At 42.4% G+C, this 17,404-nt stretch overlaps 1 long non-coding RNA gene across 1 annotated transcript; it reads right to left on the bottom strand.

Moving 5' to 3' along the window:
- Nucleotides 1-514: 514 nt before the first annotated feature.
- On the bottom strand, nucleotides 515-7,283 carry LOC138919361 (uncharacterized). Its single transcript, XR_011429518.1, has 3 exons — nucleotides 7,151-7,283; nucleotides 4,700-4,825; nucleotides 515-686 (listed from the first exon to the last, which is right to left on the bottom strand). It is a non-coding gene; the product is annotated as an uncharacterized lncRNA (long non-coding RNA).
- Nucleotides 7,284-17,404: the final 10,121 nt, after the last annotated feature.

Here is a 17,404-nt window from a genome sequence, read left to right as displayed (position 1 = left end):
GATACCAGCTACAGTTTTCCAATGCTGTGTGTTGGAAAAGGTCAAAGGCCTGCCCTGGTGAGTTTAAGAAGGCAGGGCATGAACCCCTAGTGGGAGCCCCAGTCACCCCAGGACCACTGTCCATCATTCCTGGAAACCTCTCTGGTTAGGTTTAACCTTAAACCCTTAGAGTGAATTGACATGGGGAGGCAGCATCTCCAGGGTGATTACTCACCAGCCTAGGAGGTTGGGGGTGGTGGAGAGTGAGAGCCAGGGGGCAGCTGCTCAGACATCATAACTCCATTCCCATCAGGGTTTCTTCTGCCCCGATATTAGTGCTGCCCCCACCCCCAAGCCCTCAGACAAGGGACACCAGCGCTGAGCCATTGCAGCCAATTTCTGTGGGGTTGTCCTCAGGCTACTGGGAGATGGGGGTGGGGGGAGACCAGAGCAGAACTTACAAAACTTCCTTCCAACCTCTTCTCCCACTGCCCCTTCTAGCCACTTTCCCCAGCACACAGGCTGAGCCACCTACCTCCCACATACACACCAAATGAAGACAAGCTTCTGTCATCCAGCGATTACTCAAGGTTTTGTGTGGTTATTATTGTTCGCAGTTCCTGGAATCCATCTTTCTCTCTTGCGTCTGTGGTTTCTCGAGGGTTGATTTTGGTGGCAGGAGCCTGTACACTCTGTTAATTCCCTCTCTTAAGAAGAACAAGAAAATAAAATTAAAAAGTCTAAGGAAACTGAGCTGCTATCTGGCTTTCTGTCCTAGGTGTGAATCTTCCACGATTGCCCAAAAAGGAGGTCGTCTGGCTTCTACTTCAACAGCTCCATGACAGGAAACACAAGCATGAAGAGATGGACCTGTTCATTTTTTTTAACTTTCTACTGAAAAATAACATATATACAGAAAAGTGCACAAGTCACAACTGTATAGCTTGATAAACTTTCACAAAAAGAACACAAATAATCTACCCCCAAATTTAGAGGCTTTACAAATAGATTAGCTAATTTCAATATCACTAATTGTTAGAAAAGTTCCCTTGTTTTAGCTGGGAGCTCTCTTTCCATAATGTCCACCATTTCGGCTCCATGGAGTTACACAAAATAGTTGCAATATTTTCTTACTTTTAAGCAGTTGACATTAAAATTTGTCTTCCTATAAAAATTCATTTTCCCCCAGTTATACAATCTTAGTTCTTTCGACTAACTTTGCTATAATAAGATGGTACTACAGTGATGAAGTAAGGAGGTGTACAGGTTGAAGGACTCATTTAGGCAAAGAGATGTTTGGAGAGCAGATGTCTGGGGACAGAAAGCGATGATCTGGTCTAGTCAGTAGCAATATAAGGAGAAAGACAGAAACAGGACAGTGTCTGCCAGCGAAAGAAATCATGTGCCTGCCTGCTGGGTCATCCTGGGAAGTTTGGTGGCTCTGGGCCCCCCAGGTGGGTGGACACAGGCTGGAGAAAAAGTAAGAGGGACCACCCACTGTGCAAGCTGAGATCTTTCCAGAGGGCCCACGTGCGGCAGTTGCAGCCCAAGAAACCAGGGAGGTGTCATCAGAACTGACAGGAGGAGATGACAGCTCAACTGAGGTGGAGCTGAGAAAGACTTCTGGCTGCTTCCAAGACTTAGCAGCCTCTCATCTGGAAGTTAAATATAGAAGGAAGTGCCTCCAAATTCTCACCGGACAGCCTAGGAGATGGAAGAAAGTGTTCGGTGTTAGGGGTGACACGGATGAGATTTGCAGACTGAGAGAACTGAGGAACTAATTCTCGGTGTCAAGGTAGAGTCTAAATCCTTATGGGCAAAACATGAAGCCTGACTTGGAGCCCTTCTCTGATGACTGGGGCCCCGCAGTAGGGCCCTGCAGCCATTAGAAGCGACGGGGCCGGGTGGGTGTGCAAAGGGAACATATGAAGCCTGGGAGCGTCGGATAAGCGCTCTTTTCCAGTTTCTTCCACAGTCCATGGGCTTGCCTTTTTTGCCTTTCTACGTGTGGGCTTGCAAAGGAGAGCATGGAGTTATCTGGTCCACAAGAACCTTCGGAAATTTAGAGCCACCTTCTTTTTCTCCTCCTCTTCCTTCTTTTTAAAATACGGAGTCAATTTAATACAAGGTCTAAAAAATGGGAAAAATGAGCCCTTATCTTGTGCAATCTCAATCTATCTAGGTTTACATTTATGTAGATATTTGATATGTTCCTTTTTATCCTATTTCTTCTTAACTTTAATTGTTGCTCTTTCTGTTTGCAGAGAATGACTGAAATAGAAGTGGGGTGATTAGTCTCTTCCACATACAGAAACTACCCTTGTGTCTGCTACTAGGATATTTGTTGACAGCTTCTCCTGCGTACATACTTCCGGCCTTTGGTCTCCTGAGTTGTAGCCACTTTTGCTGAGAAGGAACTCATCCATTTCCTGTTGCCACCTGCTTACTTGGTTGCCTGTGGCTGTTTTTCTCTAGCATTCCACAGCCAGAGCATACAATTTAAAATGTAACAGGTATGGGCCATGGAGCATCTACAAAGACAGCCAGAAAAAAATATTGCTGGTTAAGCAAAGCCAGGTTTTTTGACTTATTGCAATAAGGGGGACTATCGTCTTGAAAAATCTAGTAGCATCTCAGAAGGGAGAAGTCAGGGGAAGATTAATTAGAGTTTTAGGGCCCATGCCAGGTGATTTTAAGGCAGGTCTTGCAAGGCAGGGAACTGATTGGGATGGGGCAGAATTGATGACACACTAGCTCTCGACGGGTAGGCACAGAGATATGAGTGCCTACAAGGGAGCTTTGATGAGTGACCTCGGTTTTGATAAGTTACCTATTTTCATAGTCTCGCAGTCTAATTTTTCAGGAGCTAGTATTTGTTGGAGCAAGGAGCTTAGTTATTTTTGCCTGGTCCCAGCATTGTTTAGCTCAAAACAAGGAAATTATGCTTTATCCCAGAATTGTTTAGCACAGGAATGGGAAAACATGTTAGTTTTGGTTCTTATGGGTTTGCAAAATATGCTTAGACTACAACTTAAACATGCAGGGAAAATCCGGGTTTAATATTTTGCCTATAGCTGATCTGCTCTTCTGGGTGAGCTACCGAGTGGGGAAATAACAACCAAGCCAGTGACGTAGTCTTTTAAACAGGACCCTTAGCTAGTAATCAGCCTCTGAGTAAAAATGCCCCATCTCTCTAATTTCTCACACTTCCACTCTTCTCTCTAGGTCCTCTCCACGATGGTGTCTGGGGCTATAAAGGAAGGAATGTGACTCATGCATCTTCTCAGCAGAGAAAAAAAGGGACAGCTCAGGGTCTTCTGGTTCCTGTCGTCTCCAGAACAATGACCGTTGGCCGCCTGCTTGCCACTTACAATGTTGACTTTACAACTTGGGTTGAAGGCCAGGATAACACTTGTTCTGATCCTCTCACTTGGTTCAGGCCTGGTGGTTCTCCCTGGGTGTCTTGATCTCCCCTCACATTACCCATTCGTAATGCTCATAGCTCTGAGTCCTCATTCTGTTCCCCAGGGTGAGTGGTGTACGCCCTGTGTCTCAGTTCATTCAGGCTTCTATAACAAAATAACACAGACTGCGTTGCTTATAAACAACAGGAATGTAATTCTCACAGTTCTGGAGACCAAGATCAGGGTGCCAGTATGGCTGGGTTCTGGTAAAGACCCTCTTCTGGGTTGTAGACTGCCCATGTCTGGCTGTGTCCTCTATTGGTGGGAGAGTCTAGGGATCTCTGTGGGGTCTCTTTTATAAAGGCACTAATCCTATTCATGATGATTCCACCCTCATGACCTAAGTACCTCCCAGTGACCCCATCTCCTCATACCAATGCATCAGGCATTAGGGTTTCAACATGTGAATTTTAGGGAGACACAAACATTCAGACCAAAGCACCCTGCCATTGAGCCTCTAAATTAGACCAACTGGCTCCATTCTAAGCTTCTCTATTGTGGAAATAAATGAAAACCAACCAAATGAGAAAAGCAAAGGCTATTTATTCTGAGCTTACTGTAGCAAGGGAGTCAGCCCCCATCCCTTGTGTTTCGGCAGAGACTCACAAGCAGGCGGAGGAGTGGGAAAGCTTTATAGTGAGAAAAAGGCAGGGCTTCAGCTGTGCCCTGACAGGAGGCTGTTGGTCTGGGGAAGCTGTAGATGGGCTAACTAGAGCTAGGGTATCATGTGTGATGGATTAGGGGTGTGTATTTTGTTTTCTCTGGTTGGTCCTAGGATGGAAGCAGGGACAAAGATTAGGAAAAATGTCAGTTATTAATTAAGTCTGGCCATTTTGGTCTGATTGTTACAGAAGTCGTTGTTTAGCTTTCTAGATTGTCACTAGAGATAGTAATCTGGCTTCCTACAAGACTGACTTACAGCAAGCTGCCTTCCTAGGCTGATTATCACAGATAAAGGGTTGGTTTTCAGGGCAGACTCCTGTAGATTGTAGGTCAGAGTTCTGTTTTTAAGTATGGTGTAGCCATTGTCTGTGTATTCTGTCTCTCACTACCATATAGGGGCTGACTTAATCTCCCATAAGTGCAAATTAGACTGTGTCTCCAGCCCCACCCGGCCCCCCCTCTATTTCATCATCTCACATCTCCTGGCCTGTGGTATTTGCATCAGCTCCTTTCGGATATTCCTAAATCAATCCTCCCCCACTCTCTTCATTCTTCCTTTCATCATCTCCTGGGACAGAAAGGGCAGGGCTTACCTGCATTCTTCTGTGGCATCTCCTCCTCTTCTGGAGCAGCAAACCTCAAGGCCTGGCTCTACATCCAAAGAAATAACTTTTCTACCTGCAGGAGAACTCCAAGATCCTGGGTGCTTCTGGTTGGTGCTTAACAGGCCAAAGGAGGAGATAAAGATGGGTCTCAGAAAAAAAAGATAGTCTTCTTGCAAGACTATTATCTTGCTTCAAATCCCATTTTGAATATCAAAAGCTAAATATCAACTCTCTTCCGCTTTGCATACCATGTGTAACACACCCACAGACCTCTGGACAGATGACCCTGGAACCAATTAGGTGGAAAGACCTATACTTGCAAACCCAAAGAGAAAATTACCTTAATATTTTTTCAAAATATGACTCCCATTACAGAAGGTATTATTCCTCGTGTTTGAATAGAATTCTTTTGTCCTGCTTGCTTCAACTGGTGGAACAGAAGTTAATAGGGAGAAATGAAGCTATTTCTTGTGCCCTGTTTAGAAATGATTTCTTCCTCTTCATTTTAAGTGCTGGACTGTAAGTCTCTTTTATTCTCTCAGTACAGGGCTCCATCTTCTCAAAAGGCTCTCCTTTGGCTTTTCTATTTCGTTCCCATAATTTGAGCTCCCTGCCCCCACTTGCTTGAATCTTAATGGAAAATAGATCTGCAATCCTTCACTTTAAAGGATCTTGTTCATAGGGCTCCCCACCTACCTCCCCCTGTACTGCAAGCTCTCTTTTAAAGTTTGTGTGCGCATGTGTGCGTGTAATAATAGGCCCTCTATCCCTTCCTTGACTTGATCGCTCTTACAGACTGTGTGTAATAATAATTTTATATCTGACTTTGGCTGTTACCTCATTCCCTCTAGTTCTAACCCATTATTTTACATTTTCAGAGGCTCATTATGACTCATTGGGCAGCCGAAGAAACATAATGAGTCCAAGATGATTGCACATGGCAGTGCTCCACAAATAGATATTAAACAGCTCATGAAATCTATAAATGTCCTTACTATCCTGGGTGCATTATAAAGCTATGAATCAATAATTCAGGCAAGTTTTTTATCCTCTCTAAAAATCCAGCTTTCTGGACTTTTTTCCTCCTGGAAATGAAAGCTATATACATATTGGGAAAAGAAAGCTAAAAAAGAGAGAGAGAGAAGGATAGAAAGAAAGATGGAGAAGAAAAAGAATACAAAGGAAAAAGAAGAAAGCAGAAATTATTTTAATAGTATAAGCTCTTTCTGATAGCTTCTTGATAGTTGCCCACATAAGGAATAAACAATGGTAAGCACTCAAAATGTATTGAGTGGTACATGGTAGATGGTACATGGTAGATACTCAAAAAGTATTTGTTGAGTGAGTGAGCAAATAAGTTTTATGACTATTTTGAATTGAGTTTACACATTGCTTTTGATAATAACCTTTATTGAATATTTCTTTTGTGCCTGGAACAGTGCATGCATGCCTTCATTCTTTCCTTTTTTTTTTTTTTTGAGGAAGATTAGCTCTGAGCCAACTGCTGCCAATTCTCCTCTTTTTGCTGAGGAAGACTGGCCCTGAGCTAACATCCATGCCCATTTTCTTCTACTTTATAGGTGGGACACCTACCACAGCATGACTTTTGTCAAGCGGTGCCATGTCCACATCTGGGATCCCAACCGGCAAACCCCGGGCCTCCGAGAAGCGGAACGTGCGCACTTAACTGCTGCGCCACCAGGCCGGCCCCTCATTCCTTCTTAAATGTGAAGAAGGAACTGATATGATCTGCATTAGCTGGGTAATAAAACCAGAAGCCGCTGATGGAAGAGGAGTATGCTAGCTGAATGTTTGATAAAAGCTAATAATCAGAGGGAACTGATTAGAGCATTGAAAAAAATGAACGAGGAGTCAATTGAATTTGGATCCCCCTTTACGATTTCTTCTATTGACAAATGATTCCCCCATCTACCAACTTATAAACCCCAAAAACCTGGCATCATTCTAGACTCACTACCATACATGGTTCCTCACCAAATTCTCTCTCTTCCTCAATAGTTCTCATTTGTGCCCTGTACTGCCCCACCACTACCGGCAAATTTCAAATTGTCATTGATTCTTGCCTTGGTCATTGAATGAACTTGCCAACCAATCTTCCTGCTTCTGCTCCTGCTGTCTTCCACGCTGCTCACCAGAGTGATCTTCTGAAATATACACCTGATTGTGTAACTCTTCTGCCTAAAAGTCTTTCAGTGATTTCCCATGGTCTTCAGGATAGAATCCAAACTCACTAACAGAACATGCAAAGTCCTTCATGATCTCGTCCTTCCTTCCCTCTCCAGCTTCATCATTTACCATCCCCTCCAGTCATCTTGAACACTGCACCTTCCACAGGACACTCTCACATCTCTGAACATCCACATTTTGCTCTCTGAAATTCTCTCTCCTTTCTCATCATTTCTTTAGCAGGCTACTTACAAGATATCTTTCAAGACAGCTTCGTTTTTCTCTGGGACACTTTCCTCTTCTCCTGTCCTGCCTTTTCCTTCTCTTCATGTCACTATTCCCTGGACTCCCTCCAATGTACACACATCTCAAATGTGGGTTTCATGCCTGTATTAGCCAAAGTCCCAACAGGAAACAGATGGCACCCTCTGATCGGTCTAAATTAGAGGAGAGTTTATTTACAAGGGACTAATTATGAACTTGTGGGTGAAACCACAGGAACTGGTGTAGAAATTTTGGGCTAGCAGCAGCAGCAGAGCTGTCACTAGGGAGAAGATAGGGGAGAGATAGTTCAGTTGAGGATGAGCTGTGACTTTCAATTGAGTCATCCCCCCAGGGAGGGAAATAAATACCCCTGAGCTCCTTTCCTCTCTCCCTCTGATCTCCTGAAGTGCTCCCCAATGATAGAAGCCAACGAGAAGCTGGAAGGCCAGGGAACCTTGTCACCGTGGTCCACATAGGTCAGGCTCCCATGGAAGAGCAAAAGTGGTATAGACGAGGAAAGACTTTTCCTTTACCCTCTTAAGTTCTGTGACTGGGCTTGAGAATTAAACTGACAAAAGACAAATTAACAGGAAAAAAATACAAATTTATTTGATGTTAATAGTTTTACATGACACAGGTGACTTCGTAGAAAAGAAATGAAGACCCAAAGAAGAGGATAGGCCTAAGAGCTTATATATCATTTCCACAAAGAATGATAAATTGTGGAGATGTGACAAGACAAAGGAAAAAGGGGTTTGGGCTGGAGACAGTAAATTATGGGAAAGTGACTGGGAAATATCTGGGGGAAATTAATGGAAGATAAAGGTTATTTTAGTAGGTTTATTTGTACAGATTCATCTTGGTGTCATCTCCCCCTCTTGGGTGATAAGAATATTCACCTCTTCCGCACAGGGAGGGTACCTTTCTCATGGGAAATTTGTGTCCTACTTTTAGGGAGAAAAGAGGGAGGTAGGAGAGTCCTTCCTGCATCTGCTGTTTCTTATGTGCTTTCAGCTCAAAACCATCAATATGCCAAAGTGACATATTCGCGGTGGCGGTTCTGATCTTTTTCAATGGAGAAAGGTCAGGAGTGGATCTGGAGGGACACAGTTCCCTTTTTCTGTGCCCCACAGCCTCCCGTGCACACCTCTGAGATCCCACATCTCCCCCTGAACTCTGTTGTGTAACTGCTTGACTCTCTAGTGAATCCGTCTGCTGCTTGGAAGGGGGGCTGGGTTTCGTCTCTTTACCCCAGAGCCTACTACTGTGACTGATGTAACACACACTCAGTAAGCACAGTCATGCACCTCATAACGATGTTTTGGTCAATGAGGACTGCATATATGATGGTGGTCCCATAAGATTAATACCAAACAGCCTAGGTGTGTAGTAGGCTATACCATCTAGGTTTGTGAAAGTATACTCTATGATGTTCGAACAACGATAAAATCACCTAAAGACACATTTCTTAGAATGCATCCCTGTCGTTAATTCTCTAAAATGAAATAGCAAAATATTTACAGTACCAGAATTGTTGGAAACCTTAGAGATGGAGTAGCCCACTCTTCTTATTTAAAAGATGAAAAAAAAAAAAAGCCCCGAGGTAAACGAACTTGTCCAAGGGTTGCGGTTAATAAGCAGTAAATTCAGGACCAAACCCTAGTTCTCTGATTCCCAGTCTTCCTCTACTACTTAATTTTAACTGCAATTGCAGGTTATTTATTGGAAAGAGAATTCACACAAGTTTCCCACAAAACCAAGAGTCTTATATTTTGGCAACAAGAGAGAGACAGCGAGAAGGGTTGGATCTGCCTGCTTCGAGTCCTTTGCCAAAAGCAATCTCTGAGCTCTCTGGATAAGCAACACTTTCAAACCAAGCAAAGTGCCAGGAGCTGGAGTCGTGAAATGAAGCATGGGCCTCGGGACTAACGTATTTACACAAACTACCTCAGGTGGTGGGTGGTGAGGATGGTTTCGCTTTAACATCCTATTAGCACATTATCTTTAGTTTCCAAAGCCTCTCTTAGTTCCAAACCTCCAGGTGGTGATGGTGAGTGGGAGCGAGATTGGGTAAGATGTTCCCTCCTTGGGAGGCAAAGCTGTTGGTGCCTCCTCACTCGATGATTCAGCTATTGGCTGTTGCTGCTGCTACTGCCGCTGCTGTTTTCTTCCCAGAAAAGGAACCATTGCTTCGGAAGTGATTGCATGCCAGGAGCAAAAGACACGACATTTGTCATACTGGATTCGAGTCATCTGTTTGTCTATCTGCTCTCAGGGCACAGGTCATGTCTTTTGTGTAGGTAAACTGGAAACCTAGTCAAGTGTCTAATGCAGAGTCAGTGCCACCCTAAAGAATGAAGAAAATACTGGGTGGACTTAAGACATGGATTTAGTGGTAAGGGACTAGATCCTAAGGCCTGGCATTTTTCTTAGCACCCATATGTCCTCTCACCTCTCTAACAGAGGTGGTTTTATCACTGTCACGTGGCTGATGTGGTGATTCGGAAAGATTATGTACTTGTGACGTGAACTATTGGATATAGCTTAATTTTCCACAATCCATTGGCCCGTTGTATGACTTTGGACAAGTTAAACTACCTATATGAGCCTCAGCAGTAAAATAAGGAGGTTGGAAATTGACTTATAAGGTCCTTTTCTTCTCCAATGTGCTCTTAAGTTTCCCACCTGTCAGACACCTCCACTTTCTTCTTGGGCAGACTAGGAGCCAGGCCACGAAGCTCCCACTAAAAAGGATAAAGGAGGAACTATGCAGACTTATGATCATAACCAGTTTTGCTACTGCCAAAAGAAAAACAGCACTGAATTTTTTAGTTTCTCAGAAGACATGCAATGTTTGAAAATCATCTTCCTTCTTGTATTTTCAAAAAAAAAAAAAAGTGGAAGAGCCGTCACATTCTGTGCATAACTTTTCTGCTTATAGACAGAATTTGTAATGCATTTTTTTCTTTTCAGGAGGTGTGAGGGAGAATTCCCATAGCTGGAGGAGTGTGGAAGTCAGGGGACTGTGGGAGAATGCAAGTGTGACTGTGGGACTACACTTAATTCATTAAAATGTGTGGTTTATGGAAAATGTTTTGCCAAAAATGAGCTTTGTGGGAAGGAGAAGGCAGCCGGGATATGGATGTGAGGAGGGAAGAGAAGCGTGAGAAGTGCCAAGGGAGAAGGAAGTCTTATTTGTTGCTAAATGTTGAATCCCACATAAGAATGTGTCATGAGCCAATTCAAGGAAATTAAAATGCAAATTGGGGGAGTGCAAATCTATTAGGCACAGATATTATGGATTGACGTTATTACTGTCTTATTTTTATACGAATTTTTAATGTTCTCCAATGGTTTAAGGAAGTTTGAGGAAACCTCTCTTGAGTTATCCTCCTTTCTCATTTTTTATCTTTTCTCAAACAAAATGGCAGTAATATAAGAACATTGTGTTTTTATTCTTTTCTGTCAATACTAGAACTGCTTCAGAAACCAACTGCGTTCATTAGTGTAATACTAGCTGCTGTAACAAAGATACCCAAACTTTAGTGACTTAAGACAACAGAAGTTTGTTTCTCATTCACAGAACAGTCCAGTGCAGGTGTTGCTGGTGGGTTCACAACTTTCCTCAAAGAGATAACTCAGGGATTGTGGTGCCTTACATTTCGTGGCTTTGCTATCTCCTAGGAACTGGAAGTCCTCAGTTTCTAGCCAAAGAAACAGAAAACGAGAATGGAGAAGCTACACCTTCTTAATTACCTGGGCTCAGAGGGACAATTACTAATTCTACCCATATTCTATTGGCCCAACCCAGATGCAAGGGGGTGTTGGGAATAGAGCTTCTGATGGGATAGCTCTTTGACTGCAACATTTTACTAGGTAAGGAGGAGCATGAATTTTGACAAACAGCCATTGCCGCTCTGCCCCCTTATCTTCATCACTCTTAGACTCCAAGAAAAATGGCAGCACTTCCTCACCCATTGAGTGTCACTTTTTCCCTAAAGATTTTTAAAGCAGAGCCCTAATTCATCTCTTCTGTGAAACCCATGATTCAAAGGAAGTTTCTCCACGGGCTACCAGCTTATTGCACATCTGCCTCTAGGTGTTCCACTGATCCTCTCTTTGGAATCCACTTCCTTTCAGGTACCAGTGCCCCACCCCTGTGGTTTCATCTTGCATTTATTATGCCTCTGCTTGTTTTTACCTCAGGGGACCCCTCTCTCAGAGACATTCCTTTGAAAAGCTTTGTCTCCATCAAAGGCAATTCAAGGATTTACACACCAGTGGGGAGATAACTTTCCTTTAGGAAATCTCTTGACAGGCACAGACCCCAAGTGGACCCTGCACATCCCTGACTGTGTCCGTGCTCACCAGTAGCCAAAGGATTCCCCTTCCTTACTCATAAGTCAGAGAATGTTAGTATCAACTCGCTTTTTAGAGGTCCGGGGAGGTTAAGTAAATCTCAACTGAAGTTTCACAACTAGTTTGTGAAGAGCTAGGCTTAGGATTCAGGAGTTCTGACACTCTCCACTAGGACATTTTCCATTCAATCATGCAGTCTTCAGAGCACACAATTGTGTGAGTCAATACTAGCAGACATTCAAAACCCAAGGAAGAGATACTTCAGTGAATATGTTTATACATGTGCTATGTGTGATTTTTTTTGGTCACCCTTGCATTTCCCTTTCCCATCCAAATTTTTTTATTTCTTGAAACGTGGGATATCATTTTAGTTTCCCACAATATTTTCATTAGGACATGGTATTTGATGGGTGACTAGTTAGTAGTCGATTATTATTATTTTTTCACACAAAAACTAGTGCTGATGTAAATTTAGAATAACATCAAAAATACCTAAAAATAAACATATCAAAACGTGCACAAGACATCAAAGTCAGCATATCTAAATATTATTGAAAGAAGACCTAAATAAAGCAAAAAGTACATCATGTGCATGAATTGGAAGGCTTATCATTATAAATAAGTAAAATCTCTCCACATTGATCAATAGTCAATACAACACCAATCCAAGCCTCAGGCAGTTGTTTTGAGGATATTGTCAAGTAGATTCTAAAATTTATATAGAGATGCAAAGTCTCAAGAATAGTCGAGACAATCTTGAAGAAAAGCAAAGTGGGAGGATATCATGATGCTATAAAAATGCACCAATTTGAACAGAGAGGCCTTGGTCATGGGCTGGAAAAATGGACCAATGGGACAAAATAGAAAAGTTCAGAACAGACCCATGCATATACGTATACTTAATTTATGACGCAACGGAGTTGTGGGGAAAGGACAGTCTTCTCAGTAAATGGTATTGACTCAATTGGATATACATATAGGTAAAAACTAATGTTGATCTCTACACATACTGTATAAAAATATCAATTCCAAATGTGAAAGGCAAAATAATAAAGCTTCTAGAACAGAATTTGGCAAATTTTTTCTGTGGAGAGTGAGATAGTAAACATTTTGGGCTCTGTGGAACGTACAGTCTGCTATTGTTGAGGAAAGATAATCATGGAAAATATGTAAATAAATGAGAGTGGCTGTGTCCCAATAAAACTTTATTTACAAAAACAGGTGGTAGAACAGATTGGACCACAATCTGCAGTTAGCCAACCGCTGTTTGCCGATCACTGTCCTAGAAGATGACATTGGAGAATGTTTTTATGATCTTAAGGTTGGAAAAAGAAGATTCGTAAATAGGCACAAAAAGTACTAATTATAAATGAAAAGATACATTGGATTCCTTTAAGTTTGAGATGCTCTGTTCATTAAACACATATTATTAAAAGAGTGAAGAGATCATCTATAGAGTGGGAGAAATTTGCAAATACATAGGACTCATATCCAGAATATATAAGAACTGCAAATCAACAAGGAAAAGACAAAAAGCTCAATGACATAATCAGACACTTCACAAAGAAAGTAGCCAAACTGACAATAAACATTTTAAAGATTTTATTTCTTTTCCTTTTTCTCTCCAAAGTCCCCCGGGACGTAGTTGTGTATTTTTAGTTGTGGGTCCTTCTAGTTGTGGCATGTGGGATACCGCCTCAGCATGGCCTGATGAGTCATGTCATGTCCCAGCCCAGAATTGGAACTGGCAAATCCTGGACCACCAAAGCAGAGTGCACAAACTTAACCACTCAGCCACAGGGCCGGCCCCAACAATAAACATTTTAAAAAGTACTCAACCTCACTAGTCATCAGGGAAATGAAAATTCAAACCACAATGAAATACCACCACATACCTACCAGAATGATCATAATTTAAGAGATTGACAATACCAAATGTTAGCAAGGATTTTGAGTATATACACAGTTTGGAAGTATAAATTGGTATATCCATTTTGGAAAATTCTTTGGTAAGTTTCTCTAAGCCGAATGTATGCATCCTCTCTGACTCAGCAATTTCACTGCTAAGCAGGCATTCCCCCAGAAATGTGTGCCAAATGACATGTACAAGAATGTTCACTGCAGAATTATTCATAATAGCCTCAAACTGTAAACAACCTAAATGTCCATTAAATAGACAGTAGAATGGAGAACTGTTAGGGTGTATTTCTGGGATAGAATACTATATAGCAGTGAAAATCAATGAACTCCTATTTCACATAAATATACAGGAAACTTTCAAATATAATGTTAAGTAAAAGTAGCCAGATCTGAAAGAATAGGTAATGTTCTAGAATTATACCTATTTATATGTGGCCCAAACACAAATAAAACCAACCTATGTGTTATAAATCAGGATAGTGGTTACCTGTGGAGAGAAAGGGGGTGATACATTAAAGGAAAAATGTGGGGGATTTCTTAGGTGTGGATAATGTTCTATTTTTTGACCTGAGTGATACTTCCACGTGTATGTTCATTGTGTCATAGCTCATTGAACTATATACTCATGATCTGTCTACTTTTCTGTATGTATGCAATACTTCATTTGAAAGGTTTTAAAAATCAGTTGGAATAATAAAAAACAAAAAAACCACTGCTCCTCTTTCAACTACATATTCCAACCCCTAGAGTAGGGGAAACGCAGGGGCTGAATGCGGAGCGTAGGTAAAATTGAAAAGCAACTGGACAAAGAAACTTGTCTTGGAAAGGCCCACACAAAGACTCAGAAAGCTCCAGCATATTAGACTTAAAAGGTCATCTGGTCTAGGGACCACCTTCCAGAAGGAGTAGCTTCTGGATACATCCAGAGGGGTTCACATCAGAATTATCAGGTAAGAGAAGGAGGTCATGAAGTCAGAACTGTTAGCCATTTCTGCTCTTCTAGCAACTGTCCCCTGTTAGTCTCCCTCTTTCCTGTCGCTCTCCATGGTTAAGTCTTGTAGGAAGTGGTTTTACTCACAGGACAAGTGGCTCAAAATATCAGGTGGCTCAGACAGGTTTCTCTAGAGACGGGATTGACTGATTGGATTTATTTGGGACTCTTGTTTTTTAATACACAGTAGCTGAGAACTCTATTCCTGAGCCCTAGAAATTTTATCTTCATAAGATACATAAAAGGAATGTTGAGCCAGCTCTGGTGGTCTTGTGATTAAGATTCGGCGCTCTCACCACCACGGCCCTCAGTTTACTTCCCAGCCGTGGAACCACACCACCTACTCCCACCTGTCCGTCGTCACACTGTGGCGGCAGCTCACATAGAGAACTAAACTAACAACTAGGATACACGACTATGTACAGAAGTTTTTAAAAAAAAAGGAAGAGTTGAAAAAAATAAAATAAAGGGAATGTTGATTCACCCCAATCAGAGTAGAAGAATAATTATTCTATCTCCTTCATATTTTCCTCTTCTAATCCTTGAAACCCTAACAGGTCTCTAATTGAGACCTCCTAACTTCATTTCCTCTAAGTATTCCACAGTAGCTAGAACCATTATTGGTGCTGAGAACTTTCTTTGACAGAGGTACAATGCTCCTCTGTCAGTCTCTTGTGGAAGCTAATGCCAGTGGCATGTTTTCGTAAGCTTTGGTGGTTGAGAGAATGCTGCCAGGATGGCAAGCAGGGGAAGTTTCAAACACGTCATTTTAAGCGTAGTTTAATGGGAAAAGCACAGGCTTTGGACTCAGAAGATCTAGGCTCAAATACAGCGTCCAACACTCACTAGAACTTGACTATGGACAAATTAGTTAATTGTGCAGATTCAATTTCGTCAATTATAAAATAAATAAAATAGTGTTTATTTTATAGAGATGTATGTGAAACAGAACACAATCTATGTAAAGTTCCTAGTGCAATGACTGATCCAGGGTAATAATAATAATAATAATATTAATAATAATAACACAAGTAGACTTACAGGGTACTATATATGTATAGCATTGTTCTATGTGCTTTGTGTATGTCGACTCATTTAATTGTCACAACAATCCTATGAGATAGATTCTATTACCAATTTACATATAAGGAGCTGAAGTACAGAGAAGTTAAGTAACTTGCCTGAGGTCACACAGCTGCAAAATGGCAATGCAAGGATGCTGACCCAGGCAGTCTGGCTGCAGGGTCCATGTTCTTATCCACTACACCAAACTGGTTTCTTGCCCCTAAAGTGGAGGCAATAAAGCATAGATTACTTGCTTAAAGAAACTCGTCTTTCATCCCCTGTCTCACAAATCTCAATGGAATACCTAATTTTTATAGTTAGAAAGAGAGAAATAAAGAACACCCTTATGTGTTTTTTCCATTTAGCAGCTCCCCCTATGTACTGTTTTCACCTGCTCAGTGAAAAGTTATAGAGAATGGAACTGCTTTGGGAAGCTCCTGTAGCATCAACAAGCACACACACATTGAGCACCGATGGCATTGTGCCAGGTGATCAGTATACGAGGGGCTGAGTCAGCTTCTTCCCCACTTGCCCCTCCCCCATTGGGATCCATGGTCCACATGGATAGCTCAAAGATGTCACAAAGAGTGAGCTTTGGGCTATCGATGGGCCCTTGTTTATGCAGCCCTGCCTCCTCAATCAGCTTTCAGAGAGGCTCATAGGCATCCGGAACCAAACCCAATCCTGCCTTATGCCAAGAGAGCTTTCTCCAGGCTGGATCTGCTTGGCTGGTTTGCTCCTGAAACAGCAAGTACATTGTTCCAAATTCCTGGACCCACTTGCCAGCAGCAGCTCACAACCTTCCAGAAATTGCTTTTATATAGCAGGCTTTAATTTTAACTCCCTTCTCTTTTTTTCATCAAAAGTTAATTAAAACACCCTTGCAAGCACAGAATTCACTCACTCCGATCTGCAAGGAAGGAAAGAGAAAAGAAAAGAAAAAGCACATTTCATTGTTGGCCACACCTGGGTTGGCAGAGTCCTCAGGAGTTTTGCTGAGGTTGGAATTCAGGACAATCCCTCTTCCAACCCAAATACTCCTGCTGAGGTTGGATATGCCTCAGCGGGGAAAGAGGGTTGGGGGGGAGGATGCACCCTGCACCACTTGAATAATTTACTGCATACACAAGGCAAATTTTATTGCTGCCCACAGCCCTCTTCTTTCCTCTCTCTCATCCACTTCTCTCCTTCCTATGCAGCTTCTCTTTCTCTTGACAAACCTAGGAAGCATCCTCCCCAGGAACAGGACTTTTCACGCATGTCCAAGTCCCAGTGTACCGTTGCGAGGCCATCAGGCCTTGACAGGTGAAACTAAGGGCAAGAACTAGGACTCGGAGAGTTTTCTAACGCCTCTCTTCCTGTTTCTTCTGCCCCCTCAAACCCTCATATAAGTGGTGTGTATTGAGATGGAATAATCCACAGGACTTCTGAGTATTTGCTTGTAGGCTCCTGGACCTGGCTTGTATCTTCAGAATTTTTCCGGGGTTAGATCAAGAGCAACAGTGATCATAAGAAGCCCAAACTCTACTTGGTAGATCGGTGGGAAGAATCCTGGGGTGCATAATGGATTGAAATGAACGTTAATGTTTCTCCTGAACTAGCTTCTCTTGGAGTTTCTGGAAAGGGGAGGAAGGACCAGCGCGAGGAAGTGTGGTTCTCCCAGTTGCACCATTTGCTTCCCATGTTGCACCACGTCCACTGCTGCCTGTTCTGCAGAGCAGTGGGAGTTAATTCCAAGTCTCCAAGGGCTGGCAGGGAGGGCAGAGTTGACAGCTCCCAGGAGGGGAGCGCATGGGGTTTCTGTACAGCTTTCTTGAGCAACAAGATTGATTTTTTTTGCTGGACTCCCCAAGTGTCAATGAATCTACAGTCCTCCTTCCAGGAATTATCAACTTCTGGGGAGACAA

The sequence above is a fragment of the Equus caballus genome, chromosome 20, assembly GCF_041296265.1.
Source record: "Equus caballus isolate H_3958 breed thoroughbred chromosome 20, TB-T2T, whole genome shotgun sequence".
NCBI classification, from domain to species: domain Eukaryota; kingdom Metazoa; phylum Chordata; class Mammalia; order Perissodactyla; family Equidae; genus Equus; species Equus caballus.
The sequence above is the reverse complement of the archived record's forward strand: the minus strand, read 5'-3'. Positions and strand labels throughout refer to the sequence as shown.